The sequence below is a fragment of the Myxine glutinosa genome, chromosome 10, assembly GCF_964187855.1.
Source record: "Myxine glutinosa chromosome 10, kmMyxGlut1.1, whole genome shotgun sequence".
Classification (NCBI taxonomy): Eukaryota; Metazoa; Chordata; class Myxini; order Myxiniformes; family Myxinidae; genus Myxine; species Myxine glutinosa.
Genome location: NC_136270.1, coordinates 43793838 through 43814418, shown reverse-complemented (window position 1 = coordinate 43814418; position 20581 = coordinate 43793838).

Genomic DNA, 20581 nt, shown 5'->3' with positions numbered 1-20581 from the left:
ACAAAAATCCTAGATAGTGTCGGGGAAGTGGTGGTGAGACTCAAGACTCCAATGATGTCACAGGTTACAAAAGATCACAACTTTATTCACTGGTTGTTCACTTCATTCCAATACCAAATAATACCGTTTAACTCAATGGACCAGGTAATTCTATCCGCATAGTCCCTCTTTCGTTGCTGCAGCGCCGAACCCATGGTACGCGTTCATTCCGTCGGGCAGGGCTTCTCGTGGCAAGTCCTGCCTTGGCTCAAAGTCTCTTCTGTTTATATCGGCACTCTTCATTTAATCCTCTGTGCGCTGAAATCGTAATCCCTTCTCCGCTGCTTACTCAGTCGCCTCACTGGCACCAGCTCGCTCTCCTCCCTGCTGGGAATTTGCTTCATCCTCTTTGCATCCCAATGAAAGACAATAGTACGGGCTTGGGAATGTGTGTTAGCCCGGGGTCGTGCTAAAGCTACACAACAGGACTCCCAGCTTCGACAGGGCGAGATGCATTCCTGACATTCTTACGACCACCTGCTCGTACCTTGGTTCGTTACCAGTTCCAACCAATAAGTTACACTGAGTTACACTTCCACAATTCCCTCATCTTTTTGTTTTTGTTTATATTAACCATTAATCTAAACATCAATATAAGTAAACAATCAATCACTACAAGTAAACATCAATACAAGTATAAGTAAATAATCAATCACTGCAAGTAAACATCATTACAAGTATCCAAATAATCAATCACTGCAAGTAAACATCATTACAAGTATCCAAACCATAACTTTGGTAATCAAATTCCCTTAGGCATACACCATCATCCTGCAAGAATCACAAAACATTTCGTTGGTCATTGACTCCTTGCATATTGTTCAATCTATTGCCTTTGCATCACAAATATCTTTTCAAAACAACACTTCACCATCACCAAGATACAACAATTTCACTTCATTTTCAAGTTTTGTAAAGCATCTGCACCATCTGGCAAAAACGTTTGCCTCCACACAAATGTTGACTTTGTTTGAAAGGAAGGGCTGATCACTTGTGTTTGAATCCAGGTATGAAACATTTTCTCCTAATGTCTTCATAGCACCTGCACTACTTCGTGTAGGATTTCGCTGTTGTGGTAACATTGCGGAGTCATAGACTGACCCTGCTCTCCATGTAGCATTCTTGCCACTCTTGCTGTGAACCATAATGATTCCTTGAACAAGGCCTTTGCCCAGTTGTAGTCGACTTGCCTCCTCCCTCATTATGAGTGGGCAGCAAGTGTTGGTGTAATGTTGATTGGCCAGCAAGATGTGGAACGGGGATGCCGGATGCATCCACAATGATGTTGGGGCCATGGTGTTCAGGTCATTCATGGTCCATACCAGGAGCAACCAGCAGAATCGTGCACAGCTGTTGTGACAAGGGCACAGCCGTTTTTTGCAGCTCCATGCTGGTTCCCCGGACGTTGGTGAAGTAATAACATATGTCCCCGCATTTCACAGAGGTTGCAGGTAAAATGTCGTTGTCCTGCAACTTCTGATGTGATGAATGTTCGAAGCCTTCGAACAAGAGTAAGTGATCGCCTTTCTTTCATATGTTGCAGTGTGATCCAGGCAAATGGTCACATAAATTTCCTTGGTGAAGGTAAGCATTCATCTCCAAGTTACACGGGAGAATGTCTTCATCATTCTTTGAGAAAGAGGGTGTATGCCACGATTAACTTCATTTTTTTAGCCACAAATTTTCTTTCTCGAACTTCTTCCCAATTCCGTTAGCACTCCCTTCAAAATGTGATCTCGTCTTATCCTTATGCTCAGTCACATCTGAATCTGCTTTCCACACACACTGAATCAGATAGGGTACATCTTACCATGAAATCAGCATAATCATGTATATCTTCCGACAGTTTCACATTCAACAATTTGTTGTTTTTCCTTAACACAAAAAGTTATATTCATTTATATGCGTCACACAAATAATATTCAATCAGGTATGTATTTTGCTACTAAACTAAGAATAGCATCCACAATTGCTTTCAGGTTAATATAGTTCAAAAATTAACTCATGCAGGTATTTTAGCACTACTCTAAGAAAATAAATTGTATATGATTACAATCACAAACGGGAATATCTAATTCCCAACAACAATTTTCCCAAACCAACAAATTAAGCATAATGTATTATTACCATAATTCCTCTCCACTTTTTCTTTTCCCTTTTTTTTTTTTTTTTTTTTCTAACAGTGTGTCACTCGTGGTGATATGAGTTCACTGATATTGTAATTGACACAACTCATAACATTGTCGTTATGCCATTATCTTAATTCTACTGTATTCATTTGCAACATCACTTGATTTAATCTTTTAATCTCAGTATTTATGTCGCCATAAAAGTCTTCCTTTTCTGGTTCCACATTTCTTTCCTCATTTTTCACTTCATGCGTTATCATCGTGTTGTTGGTTACCTTATTCAAACACACCGTCACTAAGGCTTTCAAGCAAGCCACCACTAAAACAATTGCCAATATAACTACTAAACCAACAAACAAGTCTGCTACTCCTTGTATATATTCATACCTATGACATAATTATATGTCAATGACATTCAACATTGTATACCAAACTAACAAGCTTCCTAAAAGGTAAATAAAGACAATCCCTTAATATGTAACATAAATCAGATTATTTGTCTTACCCTGATCCCCCTATCTCCCGGGGTCGAACTAAATCCCCTAATCATGAGTGTAGTTGTGATACATTATCCCTCATGTTGCGCTAATATCAGTAGATAATGGTATGTCATGTAGGCAAATAAATGTCACTATCCCAAGTAGGAATATCACATGTTGAAAATGTAATGTTTATCAATGCAAGGGGTGTTAAAATGTAATTCAAATGAATGTATATCACGACTATCATTTATCCGCCACTGAATGTTCTGCTGGGCTGCTAGGTGCAGCCTCATTTTCTGTGGGATCGTCCACCTTAGCCCCATGTGCTTGCTTGCAATGAGAGGCATGAATCCAACTTTCTATTTTGGGTCCATATTTGTTTCTATTCTTATCAATCTCCTATGGTTTATCAATTCGTTCCAAGATACCGCAACCAAAGGTTTTAACCAAGGCTCTACCAAACTATTTCCAATGTGAACAAAAAATGCCAGTGAAACAATGATTCGAGGAATTAACTTCAAGGGGTCAATAAATTTATTCTATAACCAGATCTAATTTTCCCATCCAATAGTTTGCCTTGCCACATGTCATATTATAACACTTTAATAAACCTTCGAAAAATGTTTCCCATCTCAACAAATTTCCTTTTTTACAAATAGCCATGTGTAACTTACGTATTTAACTACAATTTCCTCTCAATTTGTTTGGCCTAACTGGCCGCAAAAGTGGCTGCCAGCATGCAGTACCGTTCTTTATCTACCAAGGAAGTGCTCGTCCACACAAGACCTCTACCAAAATGTTGTTTGTAAAAACAAATCTGGGATTTCTGATTACATGGATGCACACTCTCAGGACATTTTCAGGCTGCTGTTAACAATCCACTACGATAAATTAATTCCTTTACCCACAATCAAAGAATTAGTACAAATTGAGGATATTATCCCTATCACATTCTTTTATAGATTCATTATGTTGGATCTAATTTTTTCCAATAATTTTCCACTGCTGTAAGGAAGAACAATAGCTCTCATAAGTCTTAGTAATATCGTACTTAATTTGCCCAGCATCGAATAATTTATTTACTATCCTTTCTCATCTGTTAACCAGTGACTTTGTTTGAACTCCAGAACTGAAAACCCACAATAGTTCAAACCAGCAAAATTTTCTTTACTATTTTCCCATATCATCTATGCCTAAAACACATCCATACATACAGCACAATTTATATGCTGATAAAATTCAAGTTTATATCTATCTATAATTCCAGTAATCTCTGTGTGTATGTATGTATGTATGTATGTATGTATGTATGTATGTATGTATGTATGTATGTTTGTCTGTGACCGCTGTTTCTCGACAACCACGGGTCCGATATACTTTAAACTTGCCAGGTATATTGCTGGGGACCCGAGGATGTGCCTTTTCAAGGTTTCATATTAATCGGACAAGTAGTTACCGAGCTATGTCCAAAAAACGATTCAACCAATCAGAGAGCAGCGAGCTATCATGTGTGCGGAACGTGCCGAACAGACTCTGCCTCGGACGGCACATTTGAGAGCGTATTCATTTATTTCACGTTGGCAAACTATGTTGGCGTTAAACTATGTTTTAAAACTAATTAAAACTAATTTGCGATTCTTTCGCTTTCCTGCGCGTTTGTGCACGCTATGGCGATTTCTTTACCAAACTCCGCAAGCCGTTCGCTTTGGACCAAACCATTTCATGTAAATAGAGGGGGGGGGGGGGGGATTGTCACCGTACTCGCAAGCCGTTCGCTTTGGACCAAACCATTTCATGTAAATAGAGGGGGGGGATATAATTTTAGATATAGATATAGTACGGGCATGCCCTAGTATATAAAAATCCATGAGCAGAATACTCTGGGAAGTCAGTGTAAGACCTCTCCAAAATTTGGCTAATTTTGTACTCCCACATTTTTATGAAGCTCATATCCATAAATAGCTTTGATTCTCATATAAATTCGATCACAATGGACTCCCAAGATTACTCCCACTTTTTACTATTAATGAATAGCTGCTCATAACTCAGCAAATCAAATCTTTATTCTCCATCTCCCTTGACAAAAGTGATAATTTTCATAATCAAATTATATTTCTATTTTTATTTTATTTTACGAATTCTCTCGATATGCGATCCCATCCCCATGGAACTATCTATTTTCCAGACAAGGCACACTGTCGGTGTCAACAATCTTGTAAGATTGATACACAAAAACACTAACATTGACACACAAAATACCCACACACCCATGCATTATGCGTATTTGTTTGCGTTGGAACCCTTATTTGCAGATCCGGATGGGTGTCAACTTTATTTCAATTTCTCAAAATTTGTCCTTCAATTTTATAAGCGCTAATACACAAATGGACCAAAAAGTTTATTCTTAGAAAACCCCTATGACGTCACATTGACATTACCCTTTCAGTTCCCACAATAATTTATCCAAATTTGACTACCCACCCATTTGTATGTCAGTCGACCACTGACCTATCAATCGTGTGGAACAATAGTCGGAAATTCCCACCTGATCATGATGTGACTCTTGTCACTTGGTTTGCCAAAAAAATTGCAAAGCAATTGTTCCAAACTTTGTAAATTTAAAATTTTGTGCCCAACATAAAAGATCCAATTTCGGCATTTGATCAATTAATTATCAATTTGCTTACAAGCAAAAGAAAAATGAATAATTCTTGCTCCGAAAACTTTTCAGACCCAAGAATCATCGACAGTTATTCATGTTTGTCCAGTAATCTAATTTGTTGAGGCCAATCGTCATTTGGGATTTGTCGCAATGAAGGCCTAATCATTGTCTGAGGTATCGGTCAGCACTGGTACCCTTGATCTTGGTTTACCCTATGAACTTGTCTTCCTTTTGGTATACGGACATCCTCTTTTCCAATGTCCCATCCGTCCACACTTGAAACACCGGTTTCTGTCGTTGCCTGGTCTGTGCACCTGTGCACTTGTATTGCTGGGCTGCATCTCTACATCCCTGAGTTGCCACTGCAATCTCTCGTTATCTCCTGAAACACGAAAAAATTCTCTGTACCGTCCTTTTTGGGGAGACAACTGGAAATCAGATGGGACAACTGTCACTTTCATTCCTAATTTCGAGGGCAGTTGTGCATTTGTCTCCTCCACTGTATCCTGTATCCTTTTTATTTTAAGTTCTAGATCCGTTATCCGTTCTTGCTGTTCCCGTTGTCTGGATTCACCATCCCAAAGATGGAATGCAAGCCAGTCTACCGTTAGATTCTGTCTCTTCCTGGCTTTCAATCTTTGTTCCAATCTTTCCAATCGACTTCGCTCAAATGTACCATCTCTTGGAAACTCCTCATCATGTCCCTTTGTCCACAAATACCAATTCTCGACCTGCCTTATAGCTTCGGCACCATAACGGTCGTACATATGATGTGTACAAGTACCTTTTTGTGGAATCTCTGGTTGTCCTTGTGTATTCTTGCAGGCTCCATTTCCCATTCTGCCTTTTATCAAAGTAGCGTTGGATGTGTTGTAGTTTGTTCCCCTAAAGCTTCACTCGTACCTCCAGGAAGGATCTCTCCACCTGTTCAAACGGTGATTTCCAGAGAATCTCTCTCACCTGTGGCTTTTGCACAATCCAATCTCACAGATCAGTATTTGCAGATGAGCCAGAGGGTCAGTATGAAATGGGTGAATCCTCAGGTGCCCGCTCTGTTGAAGGGGAAATCATACAATGGTAACCGCACATATATATCTATATATAAACTCACCACCTTGCTCAATTTTCCAAGGTTGTCTTCACATTGATAATATCTCACAAAGATATTAAAGCTTCTTTCTTGAGACCGCATTTTCATCAATCAAACGATCAATATATTCAATTTAATTTATTCAATTCAATTTATCCAGTTAAATTTATTCAATTAAATTCAATCAATTAGATTCAATCAATCAACAATTCAATCAATTATTCAATTTCAATTAATTCATCAATATTCATCAATAAATCAAATTAATCATTTTGGATGACTCCTTGCATAAGCCCTTTCCCCAATGATGTCAGGACAGGTCCATCCATTGACTGAGATCGAATCTCATCGGTCGTCACCTCTGGTTCATACCTCATGTCAATTGATGAATCACCGTTCTGTCCTAGGGTCATATCTGACATATTTCCCCATTTTGCCTGGTCTCCACAAATTTTCTTTGCAACCACTAAAGGCAACTCATCCTTCATTCGTGAGACAGCCAACATGGATGGCAGATATTAAAGTTCATTGGGAAAAATATCTCATCATTTTTCTTTTAATAGTACCCAAAATCTCTTGGCAATATAAATTTCGTAAAACTCCTGAAATAAGACTGTAAAATTCCTTCAATCATGCTAAATTTTGAAACTCCATCGCTTGTAATACCCAATTTATCCCATAGGGCTTGAAAGTTCTTTTCCAAGTTCGTGCAATCATTCTGCATTTGAACCCTATGATATCATTCATAATAATCATCATGATTTTATAGTCATGGTCCTATCATAATCATCTATTTAAAACGAACATTTCCTTTATCACCACAGCTATGTGGTATAATCAGCAATAGAATAAAACTGTACATAGCAACAGGCTACCTCATGGCCACTTAGTATACCTATTTTTTTTTTTTTTTTTTTTTTTTTTTTTGTATACAAGTTCGAGGCTCGTGAAAGAGCGAACATTAATCACACAGAAAGACAAACCGACACATAAAACATATAACATAGGGAGCGGTAGACAAGATGGGGAGAGAGGGGGAAGGACACAAACACAACATTTGAGAGCAGGGACCGAGAGACATGGAGACATCGAGAGATCTGAGAGAGGGCGAGGGCTTTGGGGGGGGGGGGCGTGGGAAGGGGGCAGTGGGAGAGGTATAAAACATATGGACCCTGCCAGGACTTACAGGAAAGAAGTTGGAATTTCAAACAAGGTGGATCTGGGGTGAATTAGCGGGGGTAGAAAAGATCAAGGTTTTGGATGGGGGAAGATAAGAGATGGTGGTGAACAGCTGTTTTAAAGACCTGGAGGGAGGAGTGGGATTGAAGGGAGTGAGGTAGTTTGTTCCAGAGGCGGGAGAAAAGAGGAATGAAAGAGTGAAGGTGAGCGGAGAGCCGAGATTTCGGCAGTTTAACCATCAGAGGGTTGCTGGCAGATCTTGTGCGACCTGTAGGAATATTTGGGGGACAGAGCACAGAGAGAGCTGGGGGTGCAAGGCCGGAGAGGAGTCGGTAGAAGACAGAAAGACCACCTACCTGCCTGCGGTGAGTGAGTGAAAGGCCCTCAGAGATAGCTTCATCGCGGGAGATTCCAATAATTCTGAAAGCTTTGGTTTCAACAGCGTGAAGCCGAGCTAGGTGTGAGGCAGGAGCACCGGCCCATAGGGGAGAACAGTATTCCATTGAGCTGCGGATGAAAGCCTTGTATGTGGTGAGGAGCTCAGGTGTGCGGAGGAAGGACTTCGCACGACGGAGGATGCCCAGTCGGCGACTGGCTTTGGAGGCCAGCTTGGAAATGTGGTTTTCCCAAGAAAGATCATGGCAGATAGTGAGACCCAAAATCTTGAGCGACAGAACTTCTTGGAGAGGATTGTTGAGAAAGTAGATGGGAGGGTTGTCCAGTCGATCTTTTCGGAGAGACATAGTAAGAGTGTGAGATTTGTCAGGATTGAAAGACATGTTCCACTTGTTTGACCAGTCTGTGATTTTGTCCAGGTCTTCAGAGAGTGACAATAAGTTTGACAATAACTATTGACAATAAGTCATAACAATATCGAATAATCATTGAACAATTAAAAAATCGCTTCTACTGCTCCAGCCGCAGCATTCGTCATTTTGTCTGCTCATCTGCGTGACCAAAACGAAATAAAGGGAGCTCGACCATTACACAGCGCTTTTAATGGCGCATGCCATAGGAACTCAACGCCATTTCGACTCGGCCAGAAAAACGAGCAAATTTTGCAGGATGTTAACTGGAATTAGTCGTGAAAATATATCCAAAATACACAAAAATACCCACCCACAAAAATAAACAACAAAACCCAAACAAACCCAAGGTCGACCATATTACACAATTAAATTACACATTAAATTATTCATTAAATTACTCATTAAATTACTCATTAAATTACTCATTAAATTAACTTACATAGTTTCAGCATTGTATTGATTGCTGAAATGTTCATGGGTTTAAACACACCTTAAAAGAGGTATGCTTTGTGGTGTTGCCCACCTACCACGTTTAATTAAATTACATCATTTCAGCATCGTATTGATTGCTGAAATGTTCATGGGTTTGAACACACCTTAAAAGAGGTATGCTTTGTGGTGTTGCCCACCTACCACGTTTAATTAAATTACATCATTTCAGCATCGTATTGATTGCTGAAATGTTCATGGGTTTGAACACACCTTAAAAGAGGTATGCTTTGTGGTGTTGCCCACCTACCACGTTTAATTAAATTACATCATTTCAGCATCGTATTGATTGCTGAAATGTTCATGGGTTTAAACACACCTTAAAAGAGGTATGCTTTGTGGTGTTGCCCACCTACCACGTTGAATTAAATTACATCATTTCAATTAAAAAAAACATCGCTTCTACTGCTCCAGCCGCAGCATTCGTCACTTTGTCTGCTCATCCGCATGACCAAAACGAAATAAAGGGAGCTCAACCATTACACAGCGCTTTTAATGGCGCATGCCATAGGAACTCAACGCAATTTCGACTCGGCCAGAAAAACGAGCAAATTTTGCAGGATGTTAACTGGAATTAGCCGTGAAAATATATACAAAATACACAAAAATACACACCCACACAAATAAACAACATTTATTCCGTTCAACAGAACAAACATTTCCTATATCATGACATGCATGTCTTCAAAATTATATGACCAAGAGAAAAAGTAAAACTAATTAAAACTGCGGGCAGTGATGATCCGGGGACCATACCGCTCCATCCTGATTGGACGGGTGCGTGCTAGAGTCGTTAACAACGACAGTCCAGATCCGATTGTTCAAAATTTCAACTCAATCGATCGAAAAATGAACGCAGGGATGCATTTTAAAGGTGCAGTGGCACTAACTGAGTTGCCACGAATATGGCCACGAAATTGCCAATATGGCCATCACAAAATATTTTCCTTAATCAATTGGCTCATAGCATAACCAATCTGCAAGTATCTCATCCGAAGATGTATCTCTGAGGAATTTTAATTAAATAAGTCATTTATAAATCAAAGAGTTAATTTATTAAATGATTAATCAATAAATCAAAATTTTCCTTGACAGCCACATCACTTGGTCAGTGTCATGTCCAAATATCAGCTTCCTTACTCAAAAGGTGCCTGAGTTAATGTAATGTAATTACTGTAATACGATTACTGCAATTACTGTAATGATTACTGTAATTACTGTAATTACCGGAACTGTAATTACTGTAATTACCTCAGGTAATTACTGTAATGTAATTACTGTAATGTAATAAGAAATGTAATTAATTAAATAAGTACTTCATTAATCGCTAATAATTAAATAACTCGTGAATTATTATCCGATTTACTTAACATTTGAGTGTCCCCAAAACGTTGGAGCAAAACGATGCAACAACGAAAGTGAAACGTTGTAGCGACGTTGTGGAAACGTTAGCAAAATCCAACATTTGAATGTTCCCAAAACGTTGGAGCAAAACGTTGCAACAACGAAAGTGAAACGTTGTGGCGACGTTGTGGAAACGTTAGCAAAACCCAACATTTGAATGTTCCCAAAACGTTGGAGCAAAACGTTGCAACAACGAAAGTGAAACGTTGTGGCGACGTTGTGGAAACGTTTTACAACAACATTATTTCAATGTTGCAAACTTTACTTTACAACTTTACAACAACTTTTGTTGAAACTTTACCAAGCTACAACTTTACAAAGTTACAAAGTTACAAAGAAACATTACCACAATTTTTACAATTCGAATGGGATTTATATATCCGTCAACTAATTCAATCAACAACTATTTTATTCAACATAGCCCAAAGTCAACAACAATTTCAAAAAATCCTTAATTTTCATCCGATTCACTTGACTTTTGAATGGGATTTATATATCAGTCAATTAGTTCAACCCGCAACTATCTTATTTAACATAGGCCAAAAGTCAACAACAATTTCAAAACATCCTTCATTTTCATCCGATTCACTTGACTTTTGAATGGGATTTATATATCAGTCAATTTTATTCAATCTACAACTTTTTATTCAACATAGCCCAAAGTCAACAACAATTTCAAAAAATCCTTAATTTTCATCCGATTCACTTGACTTTTGAATGGGATTTATATATCAGTCAATTAGTTCAACCCGCAACTATTTTATTCAACATAGGCCAAAAGTCAACAACAATTTCAAAACATCCTTAATTTTCATCCGATTCACTTGACTTTTGAATGGGATTTATATATCAGTCAATTAGTTCAACCCGCAACTATTTTATTCAACATAGGCCAAACGTCAACAACAATTTCAAAACATCCTTAATTTTCATCCGATTCACTTGACTTTTGAATGGGATTTATATATCAGTCAATTTATTCAATCTACAACTTTTTATTCAACATAGTCCAAAGTCAACAACAATTTCAAAAAATCCTTAATTTTCATCCGATTCACTTGACTTTTGAATGGGATTTATATATCAGTCAATTAGTTCAACCCGCAACTATTTTATTCAACATAGGCCAAAAGTCAACAACAATTTCAAAACATCCTTAATTTTCATCCGATTCACTTGACTTTTGAATGGGATTTATATATCAGTCAATTTATTCAATCTACAACTTTTTATTCAACATAGCCCAAAGTCAACAACAATTTCAAAAAATCCTTAATTTTCATCCGATTCACTTGACTTTTGAATGGGATTTATATATCAGTCAATTAGTTCAATCTACAACTTTTTATTCAACATAGCCCAAAGTCAACAACAATTTCAAAAAATCCTTAATTTTCATCCGATTCACTTGACTTTTGAATGGGATTTATATATCAGTCAATTAGTTCAACCCGCAACTATTTTATTATTTATTTATTTGACTAAATTACTAAATTTGAAAAGTTTGACTAAACAACTAAAAAATTATTTATTTATTTATTTAAAACGGGTGTACACGATTGTACACGTGTACGGACCTTACCGAACCTTACCGAACCGGCAAACAAATCGCCTCATGGTGCACTTCATGAGCCGATTTGCCTGCAGACCAGAGCAAGGCTCTTCACACCCAGCGTATAACGTACCTATCCTCACAAGCACACGAATAATAGAATCATTTAAAACGTTCCATCCGTGACTTTTACCTCGGACGGTCGTGACAAAAATACGTTTCACGCCCCACACACACATCCTCCACCATGTTCAGAATTCGTATTTCATAATGGACCATCCCAAGACGCCATGCTTACCTTGGCGACGTCCACTCGAAATCCCAGCGGTGCCTCCAGATTGTCGGGGAAGTGGTGGTGAGACTCAAGACTCCAATGATGTCACAGGTTACAAAAGATCACAACTTTATTCACTGGTTGTTCACTTCATTCCAATACCAAATAATACCGTTTAACTCAATGGACCAGGTAATTCTATCCGCATAGTCCCTCTTTCGTTGCTGCAGCGCCGAACCCATGGTACGCGTTCATTCCGTCGGGCAGGGCTTCTCGTGGCAAGTCCTGCCTTGGCTCAAAGTCTCTTCTGTTTATATCAGCACTCTTCATTTAATCCTCTGTGCGCTGAAATCGTAATCCCTTCTCCGCTGCTTACTCAGTCGCCTCACTGGCACCAGCTCGCTCTCCTCCCTGCTGGGAATTTGCTTCATCCTCTTTGCATCCCGATGAAAGACAATAGTACGGGCTTGGGAATGTGTGTTAGCCCGGGGTCGTGCTAAAGCTACACAACAGGACTCCCAGCTTCGACAGGGCGAGATGCATTCCTGACATCCTTACGACCACCTGCTCGTACCTTGGTTCGTTACCAGTACCAACCAATAAGTTACACTGAGTTACACTTCCACAATTCGATGACGCCCGTTCGATGGGCTGATTCAGTGCTTTGGAGTTCGTTTGAGTGAGCTGGGAATAAATAGCTCAGAGAAACCTAATTCCTGGCGTCGTCCATTTTGTCCGATTTTATCGTGCGAGCACAGCTCCCACAATACCATCATTTCACCCCTTTGGTGCCCAAACAAAAATCCTAGATAGGCTCTGCAGAACAAACGTACTTGACCTGTAGGTGCTACCCAAACTTTTTCTTAATGTCTTGGCATCTAGAACAAAAAAAATTGAAGGTTATGCTCTAAAAGAGTCATGTACACAAACTCCCCCCAGCTCCTATACTATAAAACACAATTTATTTTACAAAAACTATGACCCAGGACCTGGACTTGAGGATAAAGTGTGGAGAACTTGTTGCTGGCGTCATCTTCTGGCTTCTTGCCTTGGTAGGCGGGCTAACAAAACCGGCTGGCCCTGACCGGCATACAGGCCATTTCAAGATCAGGGCCATCTAAATCTTCACAATTGCACACATGGATCACTTTTCACCCCTCAGCCCAAATTGGGCTAAGGGGTATTGTCGTCTGGGCGTCCGGGCATCCGGGCATCCGTCAACTTTTGGTTTCCGTCAATTTCAAGGAGAACGGCTTGTCCGATTAAATCCATTTTTGCAGTGTGTGTTGGGGTTGAGTAGTGGAAGGTTCCTTTCGAAAATGGTCGCGCTGCGATTTTCAATATGGCCGCCACGGCAGCCATGTTGAAATTGGTTTCCGTCAATTTCGAGCAGAACGGCTTGTCCGATTAAATCCATTTTTGCAGTGTGTTGGGGTTGAGTAGAGGGAGGTTCATGGGCGCTCTGCGATTTTAATATGGCCGCCACGGCAGCCATCTTGAAATTGGTTTCCATCAATTTCAAGCAGAACGGCTTGTCCGATTAAATCCATTTTTGCAGTGAGTGTTGGGGTTGAGTGGAGGGAGGTTCCTTTCGAAAATGGGCATGCTTCGATTTTCAATATGGCCGCCACGGCAGCCATCTTGAAATTGGTTTCCACCATGCATGGGCTGAGGGGTTACGCCCGCTTTGCGGTGCTATTTATTTTATTTCGTGAGCGGGGCCACTTGACAAGTGGTCCAAATGTGTGGCGTCAGTGCCACTCAATAGGTGATCCATGTGTGGCAAGATGATGGGGGCAGCCAAGAGGTGAAACCATGGAGATGGGTGTGGCCACAGAGCCGTAATGAGTGAGTGATGGGAAGATGGGAGTGAGTGTGGATGACAGCAAGATGCTGCGACGGCAAGGTTAGTCCTCGTGATGGTCCTGGATCGGGGAGGAAGAGAAGACGCAACGAGCAAATAAAAAGGAAAGGAAAGGACACGGTGGCACATGCAAAACAAAGGTATGACAAGTGGGTGAGAGGAACGCCGGTAGAGTGAACTCGAGCCTGGCCATACCCGTACGTGTCCCCACCGTTAACTACACTACACTACCCTAGCCCTCCTTGTATATACAGTTTGTCTCTACGTCTTGTCTCCCACGTCCCCTCTTTATGCCAAATTCGTCCCCAACTCCCCCCAGGTTCTCCCAGGAAGGAAAGGCGGAATGAACACAATGTTTCGTACTCACGTCGTGATGCATCTTACCAATCAAACATTGAGTCCCGTGGTGCGAAATCCATCCCCTTGTGGATGGTTGTGGATGGTGCGAAGGGGTCTTCACAAAATCCTAACAACACTAACATCATGAAACATTTAACCTCTCCGGGGTAGTACCCTGCCAATCGGCCTTCTTTAAACTATGTGGTTCTAAGAACCCAAATTCCCATTGCCCACACTGTGGTGCACCTCTGAATTTGGGTCTAACCCCACAAATTTTCTACCTGTGCCGTCACACAATTTCGGGGCTGGGTCGTGTGGCTCTACCAGCAGGTCTACCTACCTGCACCCCTCCGTTCACTGGAGCCGCCTCCCAAGCTTGCCTGCTCCTCACCCAAATCTATCTGGGGAATGCCCTCCTTGGCTCTTCCCAACCGATGCCCACCTTGGCATTTGGGCAACCCGGGTCCTTTCTCTGGATCCTCGGGCCCCACTCACACTAACCTAACTGGCTCTCTGAGCCTACCTGCGGCCTTACCTGGCCGACAAGCTCCCAGTGACGGAGTGCCCCAATAACTATTACTACTAATTAAGCCAAACGCCCAGCCATTTCACTGCCTCCTGCACCTCACAAAGCACTACATTCTACAATCAGCACCACAGGTGTCAATATCCATGTAATTTACCTGCACCCTCTATCTAACTTTCAACTACCCACCCGGGCCTCCGTGAATGGGTTCCACTCCCCCCCACTCAATCCTTCGCACCATGCATTCCACACCATGCATTCCACACCAATTATTTGGACACCACAACACAATTCAATTCACACTTACACACAGCATCATTTATCTAACTGATTTCCCCTACAACTCATGCTTCCCTCGTCATCCCTTTAAACTATGCACACCCTTTTGTTAACAACCACTAAACTCTCTACTTCCCCACTACAGTTCATGGTCACTACTTAAATCTCTGTCCCTATTGTCTCTCTAGATCCCTAATCATTATCCTAGCCTTCCCTCAGCTAGTGCTTCGGTGCCCCCATGGAGCAACCACTGCTGGCCCCTCCAAGGGCCTAACAATTCTATCCCCCTAAACTAGAGATCATGGGCCCCCTCATCGTGGGGAATGTTCACACCACCATACCCCCACGTGGGGGGCACAATACTCCCTCCAGTCTTCTAAGCTATGAGCCCCCATCTGTGGAGGTACTTGGTCGTGGCTCGGCCTCTAAGGGCAGAGCGATCCATGAGGGTGCCTGCTCGCCTGTGTAGGGTCTTAACCGGTCAGCATGGACGATCCGAGGGAGAGCTCTTGGTCCCATTTTAATTTTGATGACAACGTCACAAATTTGCCCCAGGACGACCCCCGGGCCTTGCTAAGGCGACGTGAGCTTAGGCCATCTGCCCTTCCGTCTCTGGGGATTGGAAAACCAAATCTTCATCCCCGAAGAATATTAGCACGACTGGCTCCGGTGGTCGTACATACGCTTCATTTTGGCACCTGCCTTGGTATCCTGACACACAGAGCTATCAAATTATACCAATGAACCTTGTCCACCCAGTTGGTACCTAAACAAGAATGTATCAATTGAATGCAGGTTTATTAGCAACAACGATGAACAATCAATCTGCAGGACAAAGAAAGCGATGGTAGATATTAGAATAAGATAATAGATACAGAATATGCAAATAACAATGCGCAGTATTACACAAGATGAGAACGCAATAGAGAACAGCACCATACAAGAGTTGTCTATCTCCCTTTCCCCAAAACGTTCAATTGTGACACAGAATAGAACGAAAACTGGAGACCGAGAAAAAGGATCACATGAGTTTATAATTGATATTCTTCTGAATTGAATCGGGCTGGTGGTTTGATAATTCGCTTCGGGCGGCCCGTCACCACCCGATCAATCGTCGGAGTCCTCTGAGGGCAGTTCGTAATTTCCTGGTCCATTGTGGGAGTCTCCGGTGGGTGGTTCACTATCGCCTGTCCGACGCCGGAGTCCCCTTCAGCTGGTCCATCATCACCCGAACCGTCAAGGGGGCAGAAATAGGCAGTGACTGTGGAGGTGTGGTGGTGGTCTGCACATGTGGTTGGTTAGCGACTCTCGCGGGTGGTGTCATCGCGGTAGTGGAGCGGAATGTCTGTGATGGTAAGCCCGGCGCAATGACATGTTGGGGTTCACCCTTCTGGGGAGTGGTAACAGGATTGAGACAGACTCTTGGAGCGGCGATGGGTTGGGTACCAGACATTAAGTATTTCGGTACGATTGGCATAACACTTGGCATAACGCTTGGCAGCATGCCACTTTTGCCAGTCGTAGTGGGAGTTGTCATGCTGAAAGGCATAAAACGTCGCAGGAACTTACGATTCCGGAGAGTGATTCTTCCGGAGCCATCCACCTTGACAACGTATTGATCAAATTGTTTTACCTCAATCACGGTTCCGGTCCGGTCCCATTTTCGTGGTTCCATGCCGGTCTGGTTCTGGATCCGGACATGGTCCCCGACGGCCAGTGGAGGTAGTTTTGTCGTGTGTTCAGAGAGTCTTTCGATCTCCCTGGCATGCCGAATGCGCAAAGCTTCCTCACGATTGTTGCGTGTTTCCCGCCAGGTGTCCGATGGCAAGTATCTGCCTGGGATGATGGGTATGAAGTCCTTGACTGGCCTCTTGAAGATGATCATGGCTGGAGACAACCTAGTGTCCTGATCCGGTGCATTCCGGTACTGGAGTATTGCACGTTGGAACCGATCAGTGTCTAGTTCACCATTGGAACCAGTGTTATCGGTGATCATTATTTTCGATGTTTTGACTGCGATCTCGGCACGACAGTGCAGTGGATGACAACCGATGGTTAACGCCCCACCGACGCAAGAAGTCTTGGGTGTCATGTGCCGTGAATTCTGGCCCACCGTCAGATGCCAATTCGTCGGGGATACCATAAGTGGCGAAGTTCGACCGCAGACATTTCACTAGGCCTTGTGCCCCGCCAGTTGTTAGCTGAATGATTGGCCAATTAGAGTAACGATCAACGGTGACCAAATAACTCCGACCCTTGTGATGAAAGTAATCTGAACAAACGTACTGGAAAGGGTAGGCAGGTTCAGCTGAGGCTGTAGGTGGAGCGCTTGGTTGCGATGGGGCCATCCGATTGCAGTGTGAGCAGCGATTGCGCATCTCATGAATCTGGGGAGTGATTCCAGGCCAAAAGATCGAGCTGCTGGCCCGGGTGGTCATAGCCGTGACTCCTTGGTTAGCAGCATGAAGATTCTCAAGGACAAGCTTCCGTAGCTTCGGTGGGATGATAATCCTCCCCTTGTAGACCACTATGCCATCAATAGTGTAGAGGTGTTCACGGAAGGGAAAGTATTCCAAAATGGACACAGGGAAATCGTCCCGACTGACAGGTAGACCCTGCTCAATAGAATTGAGTAACTGCAGCATCTGAGTGTCACTTGCTGTTTCGTCCCGAACATCGTCCCAAGTGACGGACCGCACAGAATCGAGCATCTTGATGGCTGCCATAGAAATAGCCACTTCCATGCCAGTGTCGTCATCTGTGGTCCACAGCCCAGTCAAGGTGTGCTGTCGTAGTGTAGTCGATGTGGCCACATCCATAATGGAGGAAATGTCATCCACCAGTGGCAGTCGTTCCGATGGTCTGGCACCCGACGGATGTCATGAAATCGCATCTGGTACGCAGTGTCGTTTTCCCGGGATGTGGATAATTCGGAAACGATATGCTAGAGTCCTTTCTTTCAAGTTGGCAAGCCGCGTGTTATGGATGTCCTCTAATCGTCTGGCGCCAAGAAGCTTGATTAAGGGCTTGTGATCGACGGCAATAATCAGGTTCTTGCATCCCAACACAAAATACTTTACTTTTTCCAGGCTGTCCGCCACTGCTAGAGCTTCACCCTCTATCGGAGCATAGCGCGACTCCGCTGCATGGGTGAAGCGGCCTCCAGCAAGGGTGATTTTCCAGCCATCGGGGCAGCACTGTGGGGTTTCACCAGGGCATCTGCAGTGTTTTTGGAGGAGCCAGAAGCCAATCCCATCCTTCGACCAGTCAGTTGCGAGACATGTTGTCCATTCCTTGTCAAAGATCCGGACCCCATTTGCGACTTCAGATATGATGAGTCGTTTTGATTCTTCAAATAGGGATTGTAGTGTTGCATCCCAGTAGAAGGGGGTGGATGGTTTTAGGAGGTCCCGAAAAGGTCGCATCTTCTCGGTCATGCTGAAGCAGTATGTTACCTGATTGACTAGCCCAAACCAGGAGCAGATGTCAGTAATTGTTTTTGGTGTGGGGAAGTCCTGTATCGCTTGGAGATACCTTTGGCATGGTCGTACACTGTCCATGGTGATCTCGAATCCAGCGAATTCGACCGTGTCCTGACCAAAATGGAATTTCGTCGGATTTTGCGTAATCCCATTACGGCCGCACAGGTCGAGCCAGTTGCATGTCTGAAAAAAGCTCTCTTCCAATGTGTCGCTCCACATGATGGTATCATCAATACATTTGGACTTGTTTTTGAAGTCCGATACAATTTCGTCAAATCGTCTGGAGTATCCATCACCTGAAGCGATGTAACCTTGGGGAGTGGTGCAGTAACGGTATCGGCCCCATGGTGTGATGAACGTTGTCAGATGGCGGTCACATTCTCTGATTGGTACGCTGTGATAGCCATTCCAGGCGTCTGTTACCGTCTTTTTGGTGTTATGTGGCACCGCCATTGCTTGATGGAAGGGTGACTGGGTGTGGTGGGTCTCATGTATGCAGTGCGCATTCAGTGGTTGCAGATCAACTGTCCTCCGTGGGGTCCCATCCTTCTTTGGACAGACGACCATTCTGCTGCACCATGTCACTGGTTCACCAATTGGCACCAGTTCCAGAACCCCTAACTTGATGTCGCGATCGATACCAGCCTTGACTTCTGCCTGCCAGTGTAAGGGGACAGGCACTGGGGTGTGCACCGCTTTTGGTGTTGCCTCGGGGTCAACCATCAGTGTGAGAGGCGGACCTTCCATGTGGGATAATGGCTGGTGTTCGCAGACATTGAATGTGCTGCTTTTGTAGTACTCCAGTAGCCATTTCTCCAGCCTCTCTCGGTTCTCGTCAGTGGCCGGAAATGGGATAGATGTAGGCAGTGTAGGGGGAAGCGATCTTTCCGGGCAGTTACAATTTGCATCGATAACTGCTGCCACAGCAGCACCAACTGTGTTGGATTCGCCAATGGTTGGGAAGCTACTAGACACGAGGCCTAGATCGACGCATGCTTCATGACTGAGATACATGTTCCGTGTGTCAGGTGAGATGTAGCAGATTTGTCGGGTTTCAATAATGTCGCCATTGGCTGTGCGACCAGACAGGTGTAGGAGCATGGCGCCGATAATCCGGACCCTTCCACTGTTAACAGCATTCATCTTCAGGTTGACAGGTAACAGGTCTTCATTACGCAGCCCGAGTTTGTGGAAAATATTGAGTCCTGTGAGGCAGCTTTGACAGCCAGTGTCGGCCATGGCCTGGAGCCTGGCCGATTTTGGTCGGGATGACAGTGGCTGGCCGAAATGGTCATAAGCTTCCTTATCGATCCGTGCTATGAGTGTTATGTACGGCTGTGGTTGAGACTTCTTCTTGGTCCAGCCAGAGAGGTGGTCAAATATATGGTGGTCGAGGTGTAGTGGAGTTGACAAGGTGGCCATGGCCCTTTTAATTTGCGGCTTCCAAATGGCCGTTTCTCGTTCCGTGACAGAGCAGAGGAGATCGTGGACCTGGCTGCTTTCTTCCACATCATGAGCATCCATTGATTTGTCCGTAGGTTTGTTGTCCGCCTTTTTCGTGCCTCCCCAGCAGACATGTGCAAAATGGCCGCGAGTGGCGCATTTACTGCATGTTGTCCCGTAGGCATTGCAGAATTGACGCCTTTGGTCGATGTTCAGCTGTTTGCCATGACCAGTTTTGCCGCAATAACTACAAATGGCCGCCTGCTTGTCGGTAGTGATCAGGGGCTCAGGGCTCTTTTGTTCTTCCAGTTTTTGTATTGGCTTGCGCCATGAGCGCCTTCACTATCGAGCAAGGCATTCTGGGAGCGTTTCCCTGCTTCCTTGGCCTCTACGAAAGTGAGGACTTCCTCCAAGCCCATGTTCTGATTTTGATCGCCGAGAATGTCCTGTTGTATATCTTGATCGGCGAGTCCCCGACATAGGACATCGCGAACCATGTCCTTGGTGTAGTTGACATCAGTAGGGGGATTGCATGAGCA